At 36.9% G+C, this 26,186-nt stretch overlaps 1 long non-coding RNA gene across 3 annotated transcripts in view; it reads right to left on the bottom strand.

The window, feature by feature from the left end:
* Positions 1–9,999: 9,999 nt before the first annotated feature.
* Positions 10,000–26,186, bottom strand: part of LOC112990805 (uncharacterized) — a 195,541-nt gene continuing 179,354 nt past the window's right edge. For 2 of the 3 annotated variants that reach the window (XR_010389164.1, XR_010389165.1), the window contains 3 exons: positions 17,032–18,696; positions 16,322–16,390; positions 10,000–11,448 (listed from right to left, as the gene is read on the bottom strand). This is a non-coding gene — a long non-coding RNA (uncharacterized LOC112990805). The remainder of the gene's footprint in view (positions 11,449–16,321; positions 16,391–17,031; positions 18,697–26,186) is intronic. The other variant, XR_010389166.1, reaches the window with a different exon arrangement.

The raw sequence follows: 26,186 nt of genomic DNA, 5'->3' as shown, positions 1-26,186 counted from the left end.
GGGAAATGCTCCAGCCCCTTAATCATCTTCATGGTCCTTTGCTGGACTCACTTCGGCATGTCCACCTCTCTCTTGTACTGGGGAGCCCATAACTGGGAACAGCGCTCCAAGTGTGGTCTCACCAGTGGTGAGAAGAAGGGGAAGGATCACCTCCCTCGAGTCGGTGGCAACAGTCTTCCTAATGCAGCCCAGGATGCTGTTGGCCTTCTTTGTAGCAAGGGCACATTTCTGGCTCATGTGCATCTTGTCCACCAGGACCTCTAGTCCTTTTCTGCCAGGCAGCTTTCCCGTCAGTCAGCCCCAGCTGACTGATATTGATTTTATTATATTGACATTCTTATGTCAATAATTCTTTGTTAAGCTTCCTCAAAATAGTCTAAATTTTCCCCATAAGATTTTCAATGTCTTTTTTAAATACACAGCATGGACAATGATGTAAATACAGTCTGTCAAGGGTATTCAAGAAAGTTATTTGCTTATTCTTGGATGTCAACCTGATGTGTTTAAATTTTAAAAGAGATTTAGTTATTTGAATGTATCACTTTTTGACAACTGGTTGATGGACAGGTGACACATTAATGTCCTTATCTGAGAATCTCCTTCATTTTATACTGATGATTATTCCTTGAAAATGTTTCTATAATTTGCTGGAATGACAGATTACTTGTTCAGAGAGCAAGAGAATAGGCAAGAGAGACAAAGATGAAAAATAGCAACACCAAGTGCAGTTTTATTGGAAGGAACTGCTACACAAGGCCACTTTTACATTTTAAGTGATTTTTCACTACCTTTAGACCAGCTACAGATAGATCTAGACAAAAAGATATACAGACACATAGTTTGTGTCTGTACTTTGTCTCTTTGTGATGTTTGTTATCTGCCATTTGCTATGAGAATTTCCAGGCAGCAGAAACTGAGTGGAAGTAATCTCTATGCAGTCAGAATGGCACAAAAGAATCGGCCTGCCTTGCATTTAGTCTGCTTTTCACCTGGACATTTACCTCTCCCAGGGCTCTTTTGTAGGGGCTTCTGTGAAAGGTGATATACAACAGATATTAAGCAAACTGAAATCAATTATGCCACTGAAAGAAAGCCAGGACACCATTCCTCCTCCTCTCTCTTGTCCTCATCCTCTCTCACACACAGAAATCTCATTTTCAAGATTTGCAACAAAATCCTAGCACCCAGTTATATTTTAATGTGACAGGTGGCTAACACAACAAATTTCCTCAGGAATCCTTCAAAAAAAAAAAAAAAAAAAAGACAAAAAGACAGAGCTGGAGAGCTGGTGATAGAGAAATTAGACCATAAAGATCTTGTTACAGTGCTCTCCACTGCTATGCTCGTTTTCCTGTGTGCTTTCACCGATTTCCACTGGATATCATGACTGCTTGCCACAAGAGTTGGTCAGCGAATTCTCAATATTTTCTTAAAAACTGAAAATATAGAGCTATATCCTTGAGAAAGACAAGGCAAGGCAAGGCAATGCCATGCAGTCTCTCTGAACTGCCAAATAAAGTAACGGAACAACAAAAATGCTTTATTAAAGCATTTCTTCAAAACCCAGGTTTGGCACATGAAGGAGGAATTAAAAAAGGATAAATAACATTTCAAATGTTGTGCATGAAAATATTTACTTAGAAGGAGAAAGAATTCCATTTCCTTTTTGCAAAATGTTTGATTACTATCTCTTATATATCTTTCATTGTCTCTACTGGGACAATCTGGCTATTTCACAGCCACATTTGACTTCTCCACTCATAAAAATTTGGTATGAGAATTGAGGTGATCTGCATAGGTAACTACACATCTTTTTATTTCACCTACAAGAAAGAATAACAAAGTACTTTGGCTGGCTTCTTTAACGTGGTGACTAGCAACTACAGAAAACAAGGCTGAGTTGCAACAGGCTATAGGTAAGTGAGAGAACTGGGTGAAACTACTCAGAGCAGAATGAGGTTCATTCATATAAATTTGGAGCACTTTGCTTGCAACAGAAGAAATAAAGAAAATTTCTGAGCCAGTACAGAAAATATTTGCTATAAAATCTGAAAGAACCCACAGAATTTTAACTAGATTTATAATGATTTAAATAGAATAGATGACAAAGGATAGGATAACACCGCCCCTCCGCTGCCTTTTTTGGAGTCCTTAAATAACTTCTTAAGAGGTTTGTTCTACCTACTTCATGAATGGATGGACAAATTTCAGTGAATGAATGAAGGGCACTGGGAAAGAGGCAGTGCTTAGCACTTAAGCTTTCAGCTTACAAAAGGACCTTTCTTCCAATCTAATAAGAAGTTAATTTATTTAATATTTTTGGTGTGATACCTTGTCAAAGTCTTTTTGAAAATCCTAATAAACATGTATACTGGATCCTCTTTATGCATGAGTTTAATGATAACCTAACAGCAGGTTACCAAGGCAGGATTTCCCTTTACAGAAGCCTCTCAAGACACCATTTTTATCCTTGTGCTCAGCAACCTTATTCTTTATTACGCACTTTGCCATCTTATAGGGATGGGAGTGAGATTCATCAATCTATAGTTTCCAAGATTCCCTCTACTACTGTTTCTGTAGACAGGAATTACTGCAACAACCTGCCAGTCTTCTGGCATAGTGGCCCTTGTAAAGATACGTTACCCACCTTGGCCAATTGTTCTGCAAATTCATATTTGTGCTCTTTTGGAACACTTGATTCAAGGCCTGGTTCATGTGACTTTCTCAGACTGAACTTATAGATTTGGCATAATGTTTCCTTTGTATTTTTTTTCAAAATGATCTATTCTCTGACCTATATATTCCAAAGAATGATCTGCTCTGGCAGTCTCCCCAACATCCTCAGCAGTAAAGGTGAATGCAAATAATTCTTCGAGCTGCTTAGCGAAGGCTGTATCTGAATGACCTTTCCATAGCTTTGTCACCATGAAATTCTACAGATTTCCTATCCAGATTTCTGCTTTTAATGTATTAAAATAGCTATTTATTATCAGCTTGGGTAGCCTTTGCAAGGTATTCTTCAAATTATTTTCTAGCTTTTATTAAGCCTTGGTAATTTGATTAGGAGTTTGGGCTTTTTCTCTGAATACATATCACTAAACTCTCTGCATTGAATTAACTTCTATATTGGTTGGTTACTAAAGGTTTGGGGATTTCTCACTTGCTCTGTCAGCTGTGACATACGAAATATGAATAATGACTGTAGGGAATAATCTATTCTGTACAGTCAGCCTTCTTGTTAGAATTATTTGTAGAAGCTGCCTAGTAAATCTGGATATGATCTAAACTCCAGCAACAGAAGTGCCATGTAAATGTGCAAAAATTGAAATCTATAATCTAGTGATCGGAGTATTTCCATCTTCCAGAGTCAAAAGTATTTTTAAATCCTCATCATCTCTCAGACTAAAATTTCATACCTTCTTGGCTTATACATAGCGATATTTCAAAAATCTGGTTGAGTTCTAGACATGTTGATAGATACTTACATAAGGCTGGCTTCTTGTAGGTAAATGCTGCTTCCTTAAATTTTCTCAAAAGAAGGCAGTACATACTGTTTATCTTCTGTCATCTATTTTTCCCCAAAAGAGAACATTTTGGAACACAAAAACAGCTATTCAAGGGGGCTTTGGCATCAGAATTAAGTCTGCTTCTTGTATTTTATGGTTCCTTTTCAATGTTGGCTAATATCTGCATCCTAGAGAAGAAAACAAGGGGCAATCCTATTGACCCACCTTCATAGGTATGTCCATCGATTTCATATCCTTCCAGAGATCAGTTTGGATGATGGATGCAAGGGAAATGGTGTTACATGGTCCAAGTAAGAATATATGAATGTTTGGAGTCATTATCACAGTCAGCAACTATACAGTGATTAAGTATAACAGTCTTCTATTATAGTTATAGCACAGACTTCTAGTTTGTAGACAAAATGCCTACCCGCTTCAGAAATTATCTTAATTCCCAAGTAACAATGCAGGAGTTGTGCATTTTATTCTTTTCCATATCAAAAAATACAGGGTTTAGGAAGGCACAGGGCACAGCTGACAGCATGTCAGTGTGTCCTGTCCTCAGAGGCTGTAAGATGGCGCGGACCACTGACACATTTTGCAAAGATCTGTTTCAAAGTAGCACATTCAAGAAACCTCAGATCCAAAATGAAACGCAAATATATACTGGAATTAATATATTGACTATTGCTATTAAATATGGATTGCGAGGTTGTAATTGTCTTTATCAAATATTACCAGAGAAGTTTATTTTAAAATACTTTGATATACAGGAAGGTGATCATACAAAATGTTTGAGGCCATCCATAAAATTCTGTTAACCGGTAATATGTCAATGGTGCAGGGGATGTGATTTTGCCGTGCTGTTCCCTGACTGTGCTGTGGCCCAATCACCTATCCTGGGAAGCAGGGAGAGAGGAGGCTTGGGCAGGGAGTTTCTTTTGATGCTACTCCCTCTCCTGAAGTCAGTCATGCAGCTTATCGAAATACTTAAACCAAACTTTTCACATTATTCTGAGCCTCATTCTTCTTTCTCTTGCCTGACTAGGTAACTCAGCATCTGATTTTCAGAAGAGTTGGGCATCCTAAGCCATGGTCTGAGGCAAAATAAGAGCCCTGTTTTAAGTCCAGAAGGTGCTAATAACTTTGAAAGTCTCTTCCTTACATTAGGAATCCCAAATTAGTAGATAGTTTTATTTTCACCACTCTGTCTCTTAGTTCTTTAGCTATATGATGGGGAAATAGTCCATTGTTCACTTCTTGAGGTACATGAAGATACTTTTCTTCACATTTGAGAAACACAGCTGTGAGATGGATGAATAAAATGAAAAGGCTAGTGAAATAATTAATAGTTCTGCCTTCAAAGACAGGTAGCCAGAAAAGGAAGCAAAGAATAGCACTTGAACAATGAAAAAAGAAAAGGCATCTGCAGTAGCCACTTTCCGCTTTGCACCTTCAAAGAGGCAGAGATCCTGTGAAAAAAACACCCCAAAATCCAAACAGAACTAGTGCGTGATCACATTGAAAGATTGCTTCATAATGCAGTTTCTAATTTTGAACGATTGATTTAGTAATAGAGTTGGTGTGAAATTCTTTGGCAGAACCATTTGCTTTCTGCAAACGTAATTCCAACAAAATGAAAATGATCACAAAAAAAATGTTAATTTTCCTGACATCTTTAGATTGGAGGGGGAAGGAAAAATATCTCTTCCCATTTTCACATTTTTAAAGTTAAACTTTTCATGTGAGCTTTTTTTCCTCTCATATATGAATACAAGATGAAGTAAAAATGACAAAATCAACGAAACAATAAATCTACTTTCATGACAGAACTTCAAAATTACAGAGGAGATCATAGTTACATTTTAAAATCAGAAGGTCACCCACAAAACAGCATTTATATTCTCTACACTATTTTTTGAACTTCTATACATATATATATTTCTATATATAAATATGGCAGGGAAAGAGTCTAGTTACAAAACAGCAAGCTATTTCTTGGGGTTTTTTTAGAAATTTCATTGTGTGGCATTGGAAAGGTTGAATCATTTAGAGATTATAACCCAGGGCATTCTATTTCAATATCTGGTAACAATAACAGATTGTAAATCTTGGCACATTCTGTCAATTAAGTAAAACGAGGCATTTGGTTTTCCATTTTGGAGAGTGCAGCAAGGCATGCACAGACTTTACTAGCTAATCCCTGTTTGCCTTATATCACCCAACCCATCCCTGTTCTGGTCTGAGCTCTTTCCCACACTTAGCTGACCATCATGACCCCATTCTTACCTTCCAGCTCATCTCAGTCTCTTCTCTGTATCTCTCAATCCATTTTCAAACCTTTCGTTCAGTCTACCTGTCTCTGACAACACTTTGCATTTGTTCTTTCTTCCCTACCCTTATCTAACGCAAAGTTCATCACATGTATATCACACTCCCCTTTCTGTTCCAAATCAAAATTTTCATCAATGGAGCCTTTTTCTCTTTCAGTGTTCCTCAGTTCAGCTTTTTTATGCAGGCAGATTATACTTCCTAGTCCTCTTCACATATACTCCTCACATATATTGCTCATATATACCGTACCCTGTTTATGTAAAGTGGCTGAATATAGAAAATCCACCACCCTGAATATAGGGGCTTCCTTCGATACAGTGATTCAGTTCACTTATCATAACTAGTCTCACTGCAACCATTGTAGTCTGCTGTACATAGGTATCATCAGGATTTCAGTAACAGCAGCTTCAGTGCTGGAGTGTTTGCTGTTCATTGACATTAATGCTAATCTTGTTCCTAGAAAATGACCAAAGGTTCACGTCTGCTGATAAAGGCTCAGTCATATTTATAACCTACAGGGCACAGCCCTAACATATTTGTTCCAACAATATGTGAGAGTGCCTATGCTTGTGACAAGGCATTGCCATGAAGCTACACCCCCTAGGCCAATGGTAAGTTTGCATGTTTTCTGACTCCCTCTATATACAGTGGTCAAAAAAATGATGCAAAACAATGATAGATTTCAGCTGTCTCCTACTCCAGATGGGCCCATTTCATCACTATCACAGAAGCAATGGGGTACCTTATATTTCATAAACACATTCATTTTATTTCCTTACTTCATGAAGAAACATCTTGTACCATCCTCCAGAATTCAGTATCACATTCTGGTTCAGACAGTTGATCTGTCAGTCATGCTTCTCAGAAATCCACTTTGGCTAATGCTTTAGCAAAGACTTTATATGAATAAACATACTAATCAAAGCTCCAGAAAGCTCCTACAGTCTCATAATGACTCATCTTCTGGAAGTACTTATTGCCAAGAATTTATTCTAAATGAAACTTATTTGACATGTTAGGTAGTTTGACTACTCTACTTTAGAGTAGATGTCGACTCTGAATGGCAGAGTTACGGGAGATGAGCCTCACCCCTACTGAAGATTTCTAAAGACTCCTATTGTAGACAAATTTGTATGGTCCTCAGTAAGAAGAGGTAAAACTGCCCTTTATAAAACCAGTTCTGCACTCTAGTAGGCACACATACCTGCACACTCATTATATGTCAAGCCTCCCTACCAATTCACCTATATGATTTTCTCTGTGTTGCCAGGTAGAGCTAATCTACCTTTCATGACACTTTGCAAAATAAATATGTAAATATATCTTGCCAAGAAGGAAGGAAAAAAGCAACCTTTAAACTTTTCAGCAAATTGTAACTACTTGATTACAGCCCTTGACATCCTTTAGAAACTAGTGATACTGACTTCTCTATGATATTTGCCCTTAAATGTGCCCTTTTCTCTTTCTTTAATATTGTATTCATAATATTTCATTCTGTCTCATCTCTATTCTGCATACAGAATCCATTTTAATGACAGCATACCAAGAAACATCTGTAGTGGCCTTCCTTTCTGCTCTCCCCCTTAGCCTTCACTGACCCCATTTCTGCTGCTGAGAAAACTAATTTACTTGTATAGCAGCTGCTGAACCAACTAGAGTTCACAGCTCAGACTTTTAACATAACCTAACTGCTCGTTTATCCTCATATTTGTGGCTGTGATCCCAAACAAAGGCTTCACAAATATGTGGTTCACCTCTGCAGGGAAGACAGCTGGAAATGGAAAGCATTAGTACTGGGTGCAGATACACCATTCACACTCATGATATGGAGCCCTTTGAATCTCAGCTCTTTGGCTAAGACCCCCAATCATTGCCTTGACCTTTCTTCCTGGAGTACTGATCCCAGCTGGGCAACATAGAAAGCCTTAATGCTGATTTTTAGCAATTGCAGATTTCCAGATTTATTTCAATTATTGAATATTTCTTAAAGGACCATACTTACCTTTGCCCTATGAATTGCAATAAATCACACCCCCCAAACAGAATGGGAAACAGGTCTTTTGGTTTCCCCTTGATTGTTATTTTGCATTAAATCCCACAGAACATTTCATGATGCATACAAACAGAGGATGCACAAAAGGGAACAGGGGCAAACTGAAGATGCCAGGTGTTTCATAGGCAAGGAATAAATAGCTCATAAAAGAAAGAGTATAAATGCATAAAATGACTAAGGTAGCCCATGTAAATAATCTTCTCTTCCCTCATCACGTATACAGAAGGACACTGCCTTTTTGGCTTGTCAAGCCCACCTTAGCAGCAGGCTCTGCACAGTACTTTAACCTAGGTCCCTTTCTTCAGTGATCAGTTATACTGCCTCTCAGGCAATATTTCAGAGTCATCAATGAATCCATTTCCCCAGCTATAAATATGCTAGTGGTCTACTCGGTATGATGGCTCCTAGCTGAAAATGCAAAGCCAAAACAGCAAAGAGAGGAGGAAATAAACAAGAGATGGATCGAAGAATAAAATAATTTCAGACTTGTACCAGGAGTGAGGGAAGCTATAATTTTCTTTGTTCATAAATGAAAAGGAAATACTAGTTTAATTTACTTTGCAGTGATGGCACGAAAATTTAATCAGAATTACTGTTTTCTAATTGTTTCCATTTTCCCTTTTTCTGTGGAGATTACATTTAATTATATTGATATCTGCCACTTAAAGCAGGCTGTCAACCAAAACTAAAAATGGCCATTAAGTACTACAATTTACATTATGTTCTTTATGAGATTCTGTGGGAATATCTCTCTTGAACTCGATGTATACAAAAGTCTGAAAAGAGGTTCAAAACTATATGTGTGTGTGCATGTATGCATGTGTGTATGTGTATGAATATATACACTTACACTCACATACTTTAGTATGTACATAAATTATCTAGCTGATGTCTGCTGTTTTTCTTCAGATAGTTTACACAGAAGATTCTCAAAGCAGACTTGATTCCTCCAAAATGTCTTGAATGGCTTCATGTCTTTACCATGTAATTTATATTACTTTTACTACTGGTAAAGAAAAACTTATTGCCTTAGCTGAAATATTTAGAGATGGCTAGATTGTGACTTCAGGCCCAGATCTAAGGAAGGAGTAGTTTTGAAGAGAAGCCTATCTTTTCCTCTCCAGCACACATTCCCCCAAGACTACTGCTGTACACCCTGTGCCATGGCTACTTCTTTGAGATAACAGTTTCCAGCTAACCTGTCAGAGCTGGACAAAGGACCTCATAAACTGGGGAACCATGAAGTTGCTGTGTAAGAAGGGGAACAGCATAACATGTCCACTGCTTCCCTGTCAAGAAACACCAACATGCTGAGAACTATACTGTAGTGCATGGGAATACACCCTACAATTTTTCTCCTTTTTTCTCCCCTTCTTCTCCAGGGACTATGAGACTGCTTGCTCCCTTAGGTGCCCATTTCTTCTCTGTCTCTCAAAGAAAAATTCTGCTAGTCAAACAGAGCATTTGGTTGAAGCACCTTCTCCCTGCAAAGGCAAAAAGCTCTACTGAAAAGAGCACAGCTGGCTGGCACACCATCTCTCACTCACTGTCTCTGAGCTGAGACTGGTCTTTGTACCCTACCCACTGTGGTGCCTCTTCTCCCCATTCTAATATTTGCTGGCCCAGGCATGTAGGTCAATGAGCTAATACAGGTGGTTTTCCTTATATATTGCAGTAGACATCACGTATTAGGAGTATTGATATTCAACATCTGTCCTCTGGCAATTCAGCCACAGGCACATCAAAACACCTGAACCAAATTCCTGCAGCGATATGACTTAAAATGTTGATTCCTAACTTGAAAGTCTCAAGGCCAAAGCCTATTCCTCTTAAATTCAGTGTCAAGGATCCTATTGATTTCAATGGATTAGTTTTCAGCCTTCAGACTAGAAATGTATGACTTTAATGACAAGCAGAAATATAGAGTAGGATAGAAACTGGAAGGGGAAGGGTCAAGTATTTCAGTCATTCAGTAATATGGGCTGCATCCATCTTAGCTGTTTGAATGTCAGAGAAGTCTCTCTTATTTCTTAAAGTGCAAACACTCTCAAGGTGAAGTGGTAGGGCTTGTATAATTGTTATTTCTCTTGAATATAACAAGCTTCCTCTGATTTTGTCTTTTTCTTTAATAGAGAAATTGATTACAGTATTGGATTTGGAAGGCATAGTTTTCTGCTTGTGTTCCTATGCCTTGTTTAGGCTGCTGAGTTTTAAATACCATGGAAGAGAAAATAGGTTCAGTGATACATTTTGACATACACCATCCCAAAATTGTTTGTGGTTAAATAAATATATATACATGAATTTTCTCACTGAGTTGAGCAAGACTGCTTACTTCAGCAAATTCCTGTGAGTAAAGTTTTGCAGAATCAAATTCTCAGACTGAACTCTGTGAGACAAGAATTTCTCTTCATCATACTTGTCTATAAAGCAGCTAATACCTTTTGAGCATTATGTAAATAATAATTCACCATAGAAATTAATCAAACTGCTGTTAAAGAACCTACTTGTTATTCAACAGGTACATGACATTTAGTAGTGAAGAACTTAAAGTCCTTGAGATAAGATCAATCTGATGCTAGCAAAATTAACTCATATTGCCCCTTAGAAAGGTCCTCTAAATTATTCAATTGTGGCCACCTATGAGGATGAAGTTCAGGGCGCTCAGAGTTATCACCGTGGATACTTTCATAAAGAGTTTTTCAGTTTGTAATGGAACGTACAAATAACCTGTAATTCCAGTATTTTTTTTCTATATGCATTGGACATTTGGTAACAATGCTGAGGTGCAGAAGGATGAAAACATTTAAGATGCTGGAAGATAAGTGAAAGAAGATGGAAGAGGTGAAACAACCCTCATGCTGGAGATTAAGAATATAGGAAGACAAGTTTCTTAATGCACTAAAGAACTTTCTCTATTATACTTGCAAATTATGGTGTAAAATTAAAGATGTGAGCAGATAATCACTCTGAGTGCAAAAGCAGTCAGAAGGTTTTCCTTTGTTTATATGTTAGCTAGTAGCACACAAATTTAGAGATAATCCTAAAACGAGATGTGGAAGTACATACGCGAGAAAGAAACACAGTGGTATTAATTCCCTCTCTGAGCACCAGTTCACATCTTTAGATCAGAACTTATTGTCACTCTCCAACTGGACAATGACAGTTATGGTCTGTCCAGATAAGTTCTTTCTTTTAAAGAGTTTTTCAAAAAATCAGCCCAAATCAGCATTAAATATTGCTGAAGTAGAGAAAAATGTGTTCCATAAAATGTGTTGTAATAGAAAATAATGCTCAAACTTTTATGATTTTCACATTAAGGAGTATTATGCCACAATCCCAGACCACAGGGACAATCTGACAGAGGAGTTTGCCTTCTTCACTGACAAGGAGCTATCCAAAGCCACCTTTTGACAGCACTACTGCCAGGGAAAACATCCAAAGCTGTCTTCAAAAGCTGAGCACATAAACTCAGTGTACCATCTTGTCCTGGTCTCCTGAAAGGATTTCTTGCTGAAGGCAGACTGAAGGATTTGATGTTCATTTATTTTGGTCCTGGAATATAGAAACATGTGATGCAGTTGTTTGCATTTTGTTTTCTACTGTTGCATTTCTTTTTTTAAAAAATGTTATTCTACTTATGTTTTTATATCTGATATAAAAGAAGGAATTATTATTGGGTGCTTATTTAAGCAACCAATTTAGATGCTTAAATTAAGAGCTGTGGCATTAGATATTCAGTAGAGAAAAGAAGGCTACTTAGTATTTTAAGTGATCAGAAATGCCCTTGGAAAGCACCAGTTTTTTTCTGTTGACTATATATGGAGTTGAAAGTCTAAACTCTGGTACCTAGGTTAGACACATTAAATAAACAATAAAAATTGCTGTGGGATATCTACACCATAACTTAAGAGCTGTGTGTATATTTATATAGGAAATGCACTTACAATCTCCCTTTATTTTTCTATATTGATCTTTGGTAAAATATATGGTTTTGGTCAAAATTCATTATAAGAAAGTATCTTATTTAAAATAATTATTATTTAATAGCAATGCTTAGTTTTATATGCATTACATCATTTGAGCATCTCTTTCAATTGTGGATAGGCATTTTGATAACTTTTGAGATAAAATATGCTTTACAAATGCAACGTTTGTGAACACTCACCACGACATATTTCTTAACTGGCTAAATTAATAGTGCTATTTGGTGTTTAAATTGCTTTCTCCCCCCTTTGTTGCCTCGCATACTTTTTTTCCTGTGAATAATTTCCTAGGGCACAGACTGAGGAGCAAACTGCATTGTCTTGTGCATCACTCCTCAGTAAAATTGTCAGCGGAACTCTAATTTCATATTCTCTATTACTGGAGATGATACAAAATGCTGAACAAAACAGCTTGATTTTCATATAATAGAGCAAGTTTGTAGCAGTTAGAGCAAGTTGACTGAATTTGAAACAGTCATATCTGGGAAAGAATAACTGCAGGACACAACAGTGTCATTCTTACTGAGATTCTATTCTTGTTTTTTGAATTGCAAGAACATTTTGAATTAAAAGAATTGAGGACTACCATTTAATTCCTTTTTCCTTTTTTTCCAAGGTACAAAAGGAGGAGTACTTTTGCTTATTGCATAATGTGGTGCAGGTTTCAGGAGCAGGCTTTATTAAGTAAGAATTTTCCATGAAAAAAGATTTTACTAGACCTCGTAATGTTCAGTGCATAATCACAAACATTTGAAAGTGGTCTGTTTATTAGCCTTCTGGAATGAATGAAGATTATTTCTATGTCACTTTCCAGCACTATTCCTAGGGTAATATATTCATCCAGAGTTCTGCCTTAAAAGCTCTCTCTTCCCAGAGCAGATTTTTTTCACTATGGATTTGCTTGAAAATCTGATCTTCTAGATGTGATTTGGAAGTTTTTGCTAAAAGCTATCAACTTCTGAAGTGAAATATTTCACAGACTAGTCTTCACTTTTAACAAAGGCTTAATTAAAAAGTTTTGCAGGTGTTGAGTTAAATTTCTAGTCTGCATTCTTAAGGTTGCACTCCCCTTTTCAACCTAGGGCATTCAGCTCAGATTAGCAGCATGTAGGGATTTCACTAAGCCTGATCTGTGATGCTAAGTATCTTAGCCACCAAACTACAGAACCTTTCTTTTCCTTGCAAAAATTGTCTATGGCTTTGAATCTACCATGAACGCAGGTCAGAAAATTATTTTTTCCGATCTTTTGGGTTTTTTCCTTTGGAGGATAAAATCCGCTTTATAACTACTAAGATTATTCCCATTGGCTTACTTTCCTCACTGACACTCACACACACACAGTGTGTGAGTTCTTAGCAGTGATGTAGTGTTCTTAAAATGCTAGCTTATTTTAAAACAGTTTGTCTAATGGAATTACTCTTCCTTTTATCATTCAAATTATTTCTTCTTATCCAAATACTTCCATCTTCCTGTAAACATTTGCTGTCTGCTTAGCTTGACTGAATGTAGACGGTCTTTCATTTTCTCCACTGATTCTTTGAAGTCCAATATGCACTGTTGCAGATAATCTGAACCATAAAACATCTTGTGTCAAAATCATTCATAATACAATATCTGTGCTATGCCAAGACCTAAAGATAGACCCAAATTGATCATGTATGATTACAGGCAATGTTCTGACACAAACCTTTCAAATGCCATACCAAGAAGGACAAGCTGGAATTAGGAGGATAATTAGGCTCTTTCTTTAGCAAGAGAAAATTTCTGCAGTGATGGAGTAATTGCAGTCCTACTGTGTTATGTAGAAACTTTCACAGCAGCCAGAAAAAGGCCCTGGAAATTGTACCATTCAAGAAATCACTGGGTCTCCTTTTTTTGAATATTTAAGAATACAAGCAAATACAAGCTTTAGGTTATGTAAGCACACAGAAATTAGTATCATCTCAAATATCTGCAAATATTACGTAGGCTGAAGTGTTTTTTGCCCATCGGGGGTTTTATTTTTAAGTTGTTCAGTATTAAGGCTTGAGGTTTGGGCACCAAGACAGCTTTGTGGTTTCTTCTCTGTTGCTGAGTTCTTCCATTTGTACTCTATGATTCTTGCAAGCTGGAATCACTGGGAGGTTTTCACCAAAAGTTACATGGGAATAGAATCACACCTAAAGTTTCTGAAATTTAGGTGCATGAATCCTTCCAATTCCTTTGGAGTGAAGTATCTATGCATTTCTGTGGGTCTGGACACTAATGGTTGGCTTCACCTCACACAATGTTAGCTAGTTAAACATTAGAAATAAAATCTAAGTTATTAATTCATAACTTGCTCAGAAGTTAGAGAATATTTTTCTCATGTAGCTTGAGGATGCAAAGGTAGGGTTTCCTATGGCACTACTTATCCCTCTCCACTTATTATTGAGAGAATCCAGATGGTTAACTTTCTGTTTTTTAGACTGCAGTTACAATTGGGATGTAAGTAAAAAACACAAAGCAAATAAAAAACCCAAAGGGCTTTTCCTGGAACTTAAATTTTTAAGCCTTTAACAGAGTTTCAGTCTCATAAGTGAAAGAAAAGTGATCCTCAAAGGGAAAGTATTCAACACATTTAAAATCTGGCACCTACAGATGTCACAGCTAAAACTAAGGAATCCAGTTGTGACTTGAAATTGCATCCCTAGATTTAATAACTTGGGCCTGATTCTGAAGTCATTTGTTTTCATATAAGTAGTAGAGTCAAATAGAATTGAATTCTGTCAGATCAGAATTAGACTCCAGATTTTATTGACTGATTCAAAAAGATTCATGCTGAAAACAACCTGGTAGCTAAAATAACAGTCTCAAAACAAGGCCCTGAAAATAAGCAAACGTGGCCTTTGTGTACATATTAGTATAATTTTATGCTCCATTTCCAACATGGATATTACAATAATATTTCACACAAATTATAGGTCAATTTTCACATAGATGCTGCCCTAAAGGTGCATGAAATTACACTAGTAGGGGAAATTCACATCATACTTGGCAATGACAACCGAACAGAAAAAAACTGTTTTAGTAAGCTAATGACTTTGAATGCAATGGTGGGTTTCATAATGCAAAAAGCATGTGACATCAAGAATGCACCAGCTCTAAGTAAAATGGCTTGCTTTGTTCTTAGCTCTACAAAACCTTCTATGAGTGCTAATACATGCACCTGCCTTACCAGGGCTTATTTGGTTCCAATATAACTTTCTAAAACAAACAAACAAGCAAACAAACCCACAGTATTTTCCATGATACTCTCCACGACCCTGTAGCTCTCTCATCAGTGTAAATGGATGGCAGTTCACTTCACTTCTGGAGGTCTGACAGTGTTAACTCACCAAAAAGAAAATCATGAAGTCCAGGTCAGGCCTGATTCAAGGATTCCTGGCCCAAGGAGAGTAAGCGTTCCTTCTGATGCCCATATTTATGCAGCCTAAATCCCTGTGCTTGGTGTTTCTTATCAGCTGCCTCCAGGAGTCCAGATGGACTTAATTAGCGAAGAAAACAAGTCCAAATACTCATGGACTGGATAACATCTGGTTCAATTTCTTTCAGTTTTTGACCTGGAGTCCATATGTCAGGGCAGCCTAGCTATACTTACAGTTTTTATATTCCCTTTATGAAGAAAACTTCCTTCAAACTCATTAATGCTTCCTAAGTGTCATAAAGAGTAGCTAGAACCAGATTCTTTCTCTGCGATAGATTTGCCCCTATATTTGTTTGCCCCCTCTGTTCCCCTTTATCTCCAAAGGGCTGCATAATTCAGAGACCAGAGAATGAAGCAGGTCCAATTCCTGGCTTTCCAACTGAATTGTTCTTAGAATTTTTTTATTATTATTATTCTCTTACTTTCACTGTGACTCAGTTTATCTGTCTAATAAAAATCTAAGTTTTGAAGAGACATAATTCCTTGCATTCTCAGGAGGGCAATTTGAACACAGTTCAGCTGTGACAATAGAGAAAGAGCAATTATGTTCACCTATATGCTCCCAACGAAATGAGAGACATGGAATTTTGTTTAAAAAAGTAATTGGCTGATCTAAACAGACTTCCAAAGAATTCATCATGTCCACATCACCCCACAGCCCTAATTTTGAGTTCCAGAACACAATTGGCATGCAAACCATAAGCAAGTACAGGCTAAGAGATTTAATGTCCCTGGATAACATTTGCATGAATATAGTATATCATTATTTAAAAACTGTCAGCCAGAATGTGGATTTTCAGATGGCACTAGCCTGCATTTCTATGCTACTGGTGCTAGCATTACAAATTTAGAAAAGGAATAACTAATGAAATGTTTTTATCAATTTGAAGAATATGGAAGACATGATTTATATGCACCTTTGCAGTCTTAGCTGGACTGAAATCAATTTTTAATAAGCTGTGTAGATCAGTTTTGAATTGCGATTACATGACTCACCATTGTGAGATGTGTTATAGACGGAAGCGGCTCTCCTTAGAAAACTGACAGTCTTTTCATTGGCATTCCCTACAAAGAAATTGTATGTCAACATTTCCTTCAGGTCTCTTTAAGAAGCAATTGCTCTTTACCTTTATTCCTTAAGATGTGGAAAACAATAGTTTTCTACTGAATCCTGAGCAAGTGACTGGCAAAAGAACATGAATGGAGGAATTAATGCATCAGTATTGGAAACCTTGTTAACATCTTTCCTTCTCCAAAGAACAGGTGTACCTGTTCACAACAAACTGCATAGCAGTCAGATGCATCACAATTAAAAATGTTACATGCATTTTCTGTTGCTGTGTTTGGAGAAATCCTTGGGCAAAGGACATAAATGTGTTTTTCTTTTTCATAAATACGGTGAAAGGAGTCTCAGTATGCTTTCAAATTAGCTTTATGATCAGTGTTTTCCAGAACAAGGCATGCTTTCCTTGCATTAGAATAAAGAAAACTTCTCTTTTTTTCTAATCAAAAACATTCCCTGAAGACTGGGAGAACTTGCTCACATAAGAGAGAATGCCCATACTAATAATAAAGACAAGTGTAAAGCAAACTCTTCTTTACCTACCCAGAATATAGTTCATTCTCCCTCTATATTATAAAATAATAAAAGACAACATGACAGGTCACTTACTCCTTCATTTGCACCACAGCAAAATCATCTTTACCTATTTTTTTGACAGATGTTTTGTTTGCCACAGGTCCACTGTTGGCTTACTGGTGGATCAGACCTATTGCTTTTCTCTTGAAGAAGAGGAAGAAGAGCCTCCAGGCAATATTGCTGTCCTGATGGCTGAATATCCCTGCAGCACAGAACTGAGACACTTTGTTATGCCTGGACAGGCTAGCAGCACTCTTCTTTTTGCAAATGCACATTTTCTTTCAGAGCAGCACTTGTTTTTGCTCGATGGTAGGCCATGAAACTAGGAATTTGGACCCCATGACTGCCAAGATTGAGCTGTTCATCTTTTCCTGAGGGATAAAAAAGAGCATCCTTTATTCCTGACTTGCACCACATTTATTGCCAGTGAAGCCTGTTACTTGTTCTCTCTGCTCACGGTGGCTTGATCAATAATGCATTCCCCTCCTCTTTGCAGCAATTTTTTTTTTTTTTTTTTTTTTTTTTTTAGTATATAGGTAACTGAAGATTTTCATGAGTATCCCTCAGCCTTCTCTTACACTGATCAACTGCAGGTTTTCTGATTGCATTGATGTCTGTTCTAACATTAGTGTTGATGATGTTTTGGGACACTAATACAAAGACATTGATACAGATTTCTATTCAAGGAAGCATGCAGCATGTCTGGAATAAGAATCATATGCTTAAATTATGGAAAACCAAAGGATGCACTGAGTGAATTGGAGAAAAAATGTATCTGAAATGTAGGTTTGCCAAGCAGCACAATACAAACTTACTGTTTTTTTCTTTTCTATTTAATGGTTTCTAAAAGTTTAGTGGATGTGTGAGTCTAAGCTTGTAATTGCTCTGCTAAAATGAAGCCCCAGTCTCAATTTAGCTGCTCTTTGCAAGCTAGTTGGGGAATTTTGGTTGAACAGTGTTCAATCACATGAAGTTTTAGTGGAATGGAGGATAAGGAAATGATTTTCTCTGCCCTGTTCTCCTGCTTGGTATTTTCTGGTCTGCACCAAATTTCTGGCTTACACTGATACTAGTGATTTTGTAATCTGAACCATATCACATAAACCACAGTAGAAATACCGTGTTTGACAAATGATATATCTGGACTTCCTGATGATGATATTTTGAGCTTGACCAAAGAAATGGGTATTGGAAAACTGTCAGCTGTGATTTGTTTTGTATTTCCTGCCCAGAATTCCAAAATCTACATTGTGACTTTTATTGTAGAATTTCCCCAGAGATCTAGATATCCCCTGGTAGGCAACTCGCTCCTCCAAGGAAGCAAACTACTTGAGTGTTTCAGCCTGCTTTCCCAATGGATATCTGGATGTGCAAGTGCTATCAATAGCTGTCATCAGGAAGTCTGGATCTTACCTCTTCTTCAGAATGGATGAAATTACACATGCTAATTCACTCAGTGTCAGAGTGGGATATGAACTAGGCGCTTCATAGGACTAGAGTGTAATTAGTGCAGTCGAGCCATAACTGTATTCTTGATGGCTGTAGCAAATGACCCTTTGCAGATCAGAACAGAGAAAGAATTGTAACAAGCACTCAGCTTCCAGTTCTGCATATACAAATTGAGCTTCCACTCCTTGTTCACTTCCAGGATCTTCTGGACTAACGTGCGAAGCAAACATTCGCAGATGATTTTTCTTTAATTGTAGTATTCGCTCTGTATTATTAATATCAACTGCAAGCAAAAAATGCAAATTCTAGAGTTAGATGCCAATAAGACAGAACCTGGCAACTGCCATGTCACCAAACTATGAAGCAGAATTCAGTTTTCATGCTGATCTGGAAGAAAATTCCAACTACCACTTCACTATTTGTTCTTTAGTTGTGTATTTACAGGGTAAACACATTAATGCAGATAACAACTTTCTTTCAAATATTTGTACAGCATCTAGCACAATGATGTGTCCTGGCCTATAAAAGTCACTGCAAAGCAAATGTTCTATAAAAATGCTAAAATTCTTGCCTTTGCCAAAAGGGAAAGAATTACTGAAATAGATTTAGTCCATTTCATTTTAATCTTTTCTTTTCCTTACTGACAGACCAGCTAGCATATTGCAAAGACAAGAAACATCTGTTTAAGTAATTTATAATTTTTTTTCAAATAACTATATATTGAAACTCATATAAAAACACATATCAAGAAGCTCCTAAAATCTCAGTAGATAAACTTGGAAAAGATGCACAAAGTAAATTGATATTTTTAAGCTTTTCTCACATAATTATGTTTTAGATGGGCTCTTCTCTATTACGATCAATAAAAGATCTAGCTAAAAGAAAATGAAGTAGCAGAATCTATAGGGGAGTTGTAGAGAGAAGGCAGGAGAGGGCAATTTAAAACTTACCTCAAAAAGGTATGTTTTGAAAAGGCCATGATTACCTTACTTCAGTGCTATTTGTATTATACTGTTTCTTTTCAAGCTCAGTAAAAACATTCTCCCAGATCCTTGAGAAGCCAAATGCACTTTATCTATTGGTGAGACTTTTTAGTAAATTTTATTTTGTTTTATTACATCAAAACCATAAAAGAAGATACAAACATTTTGTGATGCTGCTGCTGCAGGTAACTTCATTGGGACATTTGAATTTTAACCATATCAGGGACAGGAAAAAGAGATACTCCGTGACATTTCTCATATTCTTGTAATTAGAGAAAAAACAGCTATCCGATGAAGCATTTTTTTGTTGTTGTTGTTGATTATGTCTATGCTAATTAACAAAAGGGGAACAGGGGCTGATTCCTAGCTTCATGGCAACGTAGCACTGACTGGCTTACAGCTGCTTTTCTTAGGAAGCTCTAAAATGATTTGTTTTGTAGATAGCTAGTTGGAGAGGTACAAAACAGAAGCAACAAATAAATGAACAGCTGAATAGTTTGTAAAATCAGAGATCCACTTATGAGCTCACTTCTAGGCTCTCTTTTATTTACTGTTGCATCCATTAACAAACATTAGATTATTTGAAAAATATTTGTTTCTTTCTCCCATTACACTTGTTTGCTTGGATGCATACATGTAGCCATTTGTATATATTTATTTGTTTTTCCGTTGCAATTATTTTCTGGATCAGATCTTACAGAACTTGTTTATCTCTTACAAATCACAGAGACAGAAAAAACAATTTCATAGAGACACATGTTCTGCTTGCAGGTAGGCTCAAACATGGCAAACCAGCATCGCAGGAAAACTGCATCAGTCTAACCTAAAGCTTTTCAAGACTATATGAAAAAGGCTTCCCAATGCATACCGAGATTTGCAGCTTTGGTATTTGCTTTTTAAAGCTACTTCAGTGTCAAAACTGCTTAAAGCCAATACAATTGTATTTCCTCTGTCTGTGTCTGAAATACAGATCAGGGATCTTAAATGGATAGATCACACTGATGATAGTGGTAATTACTGCTGTGGCCGGGGATAACTTTATTACTTATGCATGAGAAAGGGGTCATTGGTTTATTGTCATCTAACATTCATCTGCATTACCCAAGTCAAACTGGCTCCGGCCAAAACGCACAAAGAGGTGTCGGAATAGAGCATCTTGCTCCTTGTTTTGAGCAAGCCTTCCTTCCGAGTTCAGCTACTCTATACAGGCTCTTGGACTCCAGAGCAAGGAGAGTGCTCCCAGTCCCTTGATATCCCTTTTATATTTTCCAGTAATAAATAGTGGTTGGACTAGTCCTTTAGGCACAAAAAGCCTAAAGTGAGGGTATTTCCGGAAGATGGTATTGTGAGGCCTGTAGTTCCCTTTGACTCAGCACCATTAAAAATTTTCCCCCTCTCTTTTTATTTTGATGCTTAATGCAGGTAAGACATTTTCCCGGTAGTCTCCACCAAATGCAAAACTCATTCCATTTTCTATTTCTATTTGGTAAATACATATATATATATGTATATATTTACATATTTGTGAAATTGAATTTTGGTTATCTGTTCTCCCTTCACCCTCCCTGCTCCTCTTCTTCTCTCCCTACATACATATTTATTGCATTAACTTTATCAGAAAGCCTTGAATTTTAGTGTGTCACTAAAGTAAAAAATCTATTTCATCAGTAGTGAAATGCAGCAATGCTTCCGAAGGCTTTTTTTTTTTTTTTTTTTTTTTTTTTCCCTATTAAGAAAAGGCATTTCCCTGGTAAATGCTTCCTTTGGGACCTTCCCCAGTGTAGGTGTTTCCGGAGGCCTGCTTTTCAGCTGCTGAGCACACCTGGCCTGCACTGGTATTGACATTTAGTGGAACATTTTATAGCTTCAATAGGGAGGGATTTGTATTTGTCTGTTTAAAAGATATTATTCAATGTATTTATTTTTGTGAAATGCCTTGATAGAACTGTATTAATCTTTTCAGACTTTATTCTTAAGGCAAATGGCCAGTAGATGAAGACTCACCTGGGTTAAATTTATAAAAGATACATATGTGATGAAGCAATTCATCTGACAGAAAGTGCATGTAAGTAGGTATAAGGGGAAGCAAGAGGAAATAACCTCTAGTTTATTTTGAGCTCTAATTGATTTTGTTACCATACTCCTTCCTTCTACCTTGAAGGAAATATATATTAGAGTTAAAGATAAAATAACATCTGATCTGCCAGTATGTAATTCAGCATTGACCTACGCTTTAAATTTTACCCACAGAAAATGGGAGACATGCCCAAGAGATAGATATCCCAGTACATCAGTGGACATGCATGAAGCTCTCCTAGTTTTACCTACTCAGGATTCAGACCTAAAAGTGTGATTTTTCCAGGTTCCTTTGCCTTTATCCTTAATCCACTGACGTTTGATAACTCTGAGACTACCCTGGCTATGATGAATTGGAAATATATTTTCTTGAGTATATAAAAATTGTTGCTGGAAAACAAAAAAGTTGACTAAAAGTTGAATTGAATAAAAGTTGAACACAATTCGTAAAGAAGAATCAGAAAACATGACAGTATGTTACAAAGCCTGGAAAGAGCATCCTCTAAGAGATCAAAACAAGGAGATCCTTAATGGGTTAAAAAAAATTAATAAAACCAGAATGTTTCTGTTGCTACCATAACATAAAGTGAACTCTTAATTTTTCAGGCTTCCCCTCCTACCTTCCTCAGAACTTGGTATCTTGCTGGCTTGCTAAAGTTTAATCCTTTGGGAAGAACTTTCCTGTTGCTCTTTTGGTGAATTTTGCCTTATACCTGGTTTTACATTGCTCCTGTTAAGGCTTCATTCTATATTTTTCTTCCTTTTTTCTTAGTCTCATAAGAGGATCTATTTCTTTCTCTATAAACATTTCTTAGGGGAAAATATCCTACCACATACCAGTTTTGTTCAAACAGTGGCTGTAGAAGGCTGGCTTCATATCTTTATCATTACTTTGATGCAGAGTATTAACTCCTGTACAATTTTCATTTGGGCTTTTTGTGTCATTCCTACCCTAGTACATGCAAAAAAGCCATGTTTTTAATCCTGCATTCCATTTCTTCCCCTTTCCTGGATTCAAAATAAAGACTTCTCCATTTTAATCTGCCTCAGTATATTTCATATCATATTTGCTTGTGCTCAGGCCAGAATTTCATCTAAGGGTATTTCATCCTATTCTTTTATATGCCAATGGAGATATGCCAACACGTAGCACTGGAAAACTAGGTCTATCCTTATGTTGGATGAAAGAGGTTATATCATGCTGTGACTTTAGGTCAGCTTGAGTTCACGCCTGTACCCAAACTCCCTGATCATCTGCACTATCCACACGTTGGCTCGATTTTCAGTTCTTATTTGCAACAAGCTGAGCAGTTCTGCAGGTAGAGAAACTCAGGTGCTCAGGGGCATTGTGCAATTCGAGCTATGCCTCTGCATTCCATATAGGTACAGTATGAAATTCCCACGTTTAAGAAAACATTGTACAGAATCGTAGCTAGTGGAAAATAAGGGGAAAAAGCAAAAGCTTTCTAAAGTGTTACAAAAGTCTCTCCAAAGCATCAACATATTTGGTTTTGAAAATCTTTGTATATTTTTTCCCGGTTATTCTGGTGTGTCAGTTTATATCCCTTTTTCCTCCTTCTTCTTCTTCTCCCAACAATTTTTGTTTTGTCATTGAGAAATTGGAGCAAAAAAATTAAAATAAAAATCTTTATGATTCATAAAAAGAGGAAAATACAAAAAAAATGTTTAAAAAGGCCGATGGAAAATGTATTGTTAAAAGATATTGTTGAGGGAATTATCAGTTGATCCAATGTCTCAGAAAATATGAATATATGAAAAGGAAAATAATCATATGAAAACTGTGATTTCTGGGTAAAAAAAGCAGAAATTGCTCCTTGTTGTTAGTTTTTTAAGAATTATCACTCTTAAGGATGGTACCATTTCAGTCAATGACCATTTTTCAGAAAATATGCTTTTGTGTAAGATTTTTGACCAACCTTTAGCCTCATAATTTGTCAAGGGGAAGGCCAGAATTGAAATCCATGCTTGTCCTTTTGACTCTGAATATTTAGGAATGGCAAGTCAAAGCTTCCAGCCAGAAACTGATCTAATGGAATTTGAACATCCAAATCCCAGCAGGATATAATTTTTAGATATTATTTCTCTTTTTTAAATATATGTAGTTGTATTTATTTCTTTGAGACCTTTTCCTTCAGATTTTTCTTTTCTCATGGAAAAACAAAATCATTACTTTGCTGCTGTTGCTGCTGCCTGAGGGACAGAGGAGCTCTCTATTCCTTTGTGAGACCAAAGTGGGTTTGTTTTCAAATATCATACTACTTTCACAGCTGCAATTTGGTCTAACGTCAAAAGGTCATCTGGGATGAGAATAACCCTTAGTCTAAACAAATCCACAGCCAAACAGTTTTATGTAATTCCTGACATCATCTTCAGGCATAACAGTAACAAGGAAAGAAGAATTCACCAGTTACTAACATTTTTGCTCATTCTCTTTTCCTAGCCATAGAGGTTGTGGACAGCAACCAGCACTGAACAAAAGACTTGGCATGAATTCCCCATAGAGAAAAAAGTTGTGCTATCAATGATCATGAAAGGTAAACAGGAACAGAGATGGGCAGACCTGTTGTGGACACAGGGAGGATGACGGGGACCCTCTATTTCCCTTTTCATAAGAACAGAAATTTTTTGGAAAAGATTAGATTCTGAGGTTGAGAGGAAGTTATACTGCCATTGCCTATATATCCTTACATTTCTTCTCACTTTCTATTTTTTGTTCATGGTTTATATAGAACCATTCGTTTGCCGACCTTCTGTGCGTACATGTGCCTCTGGCATCGTGTTTCTAAGAACTTCCAGTCTTTCATAGGAATTAAATTACATTTGTAAACTTTTATATTTCGCTAGTTTGGTTCCCCCAGCTCTCTGCAGACTCAAGTTTCCTCACCACAAACACACAGTAATTGCATTATATTGATGTTATTTTCCTATTTTTCAAATCTAATTCTCTGCTGCCGTATTTAAAAATATCAATTTGTTTCTTAACATCTACAGTGTATATAGAATAAGACTGTACTGTTAGCTGAGCTGTCAAAAGTGATTTTTTTTCTGTTTTAGAAATGTTTGCTGTTTTAATTACTTAATTTCCTTACTGTGGATACTTCTTTTATTTATTTTTTAATGTGTGCAGTCTCCCTATTTGCCAGATCCCTTCTGTCTGCTAAATTCTTTCCATTTTTAAAACTGAATCATGGATAGTATCCCTGCCGGACCATGATGGCTTTGCTTGTAATCATCATTTTTAGTGTATCTGAGCCGACCCAGAGTATGGCTGACAGTGACACTGCTCTGAATTCAAAATTAAATGGGGATGACAACTCCAGCTGGATAGAGAGTTTGTTTGAGAATATATATTTAAAATAACTAGTGCTAAATCATGAGGAATGAGAAAGAAAAATGGAAAGTCTTATTAGAGGAGATGGGCTGTCGTAACAGTGAATAAAGCAAAAAGAAACGTGGTGATACAGAAGTAGAGGAAAATAAGTGATAATAGCAACACTGTTATTAATATAAATAATTAATCACAATAACTAGTAATTCAGGATAGTAACATTAAGTACCATGTACAGGCAGAAATATTGCCCCAAAGAAATCCAGGTCTGGGGTTTCTGGTTATATGTAGCTAAAATTAAATAATAAAGCACAGAAAACAAGTTGTGAAAAAAGGCCTATGAAGACGCAAAAATCTCAGGGAAGAGTACTTTATGGCAGATCTGACCTACAAGATATGGGAGGTCTATAAAGAGATCAGAGAGCACCTGACAGAAAGACAAGAGACCAGAACACTGAGAACAGGTACTCCAGGCTGAGGGAGCAGAGGGCTGGAGAGGAAGACTACAGACAAATATCCTGCTGTGGGGCCCATATCTGGCCATGTTAAACATGATGGGAAGAACAATTCTTTTGTCTCCCTCCAAGTTTAAGAGAGAGTATTTGAGAGGACAAATTGCCCTTGATTTGAGTTATATTCCAATATATTTGAAGGCTAAAGATGTGTTCTGCTGGGTTCCTGGAGTCTACCTTCCCTGGGAGGAAAAGTCTTTCCTTTGGGCGAAGAAAGAAACACATATATAAAGCAGGAAAGCTACCATAATACAAAAAGGAGGCTATTCATTGGGCAACACAGCTCCAAAAAGGGATCACTAGCTCCTCCATACCTTTTTAATCGCTGAAGAACATACTAGAACTTTCTGTCATGGATGCTTATGGGAAAAATATACTACCACAGTAAAAGTACCATGTGGATGAGAGGAGGAAACACTGTGGCACCTCTGTCACATAATGTGGAGACCACACTGTACTGAGCACCAGTAACAGGCAAGGGGGCTACTGGTTCTTTGACCCTTTTTCCTCCCACATCAACAAATTTCAAGTTGTTACATCAATGTCTATTTCAGACCAAAAACCTTCCTTCCAAAAACAGAAATCTAACTCAAATAGAAGAAAAAAAGAAGATTCAGGTATTGTGTTGACTACAGCAGTGCAGGTAGTTACAAGAGACTGCACAAACTTAGACCTCATAATCCCAGCTGAGACATAACTAACTTCTCTTCAGTTCCTTCTCCTTTCAGTTTCCTCTAAACTACAGCCACCATGCATCTTTTTTGGAAAACATAGGTGTTGACTCCCTCTGAAAGTGAGGCCACCTTATCCAAGAGTCTCTGAACAGATTTAGAGAACTATTCTTACTCATGAA

Source organism: Dromaius novaehollandiae, chromosome 4, assembly GCF_036370855.1.
Source record: "Dromaius novaehollandiae isolate bDroNov1 chromosome 4, bDroNov1.hap1, whole genome shotgun sequence".
Lineage (NCBI taxonomy): Eukaryota > Metazoa > Chordata > Aves > Casuariiformes > Dromaiidae > Dromaius > Dromaius novaehollandiae.
This window is presented reverse-complemented; position numbering and strand designations above follow the sequence as displayed.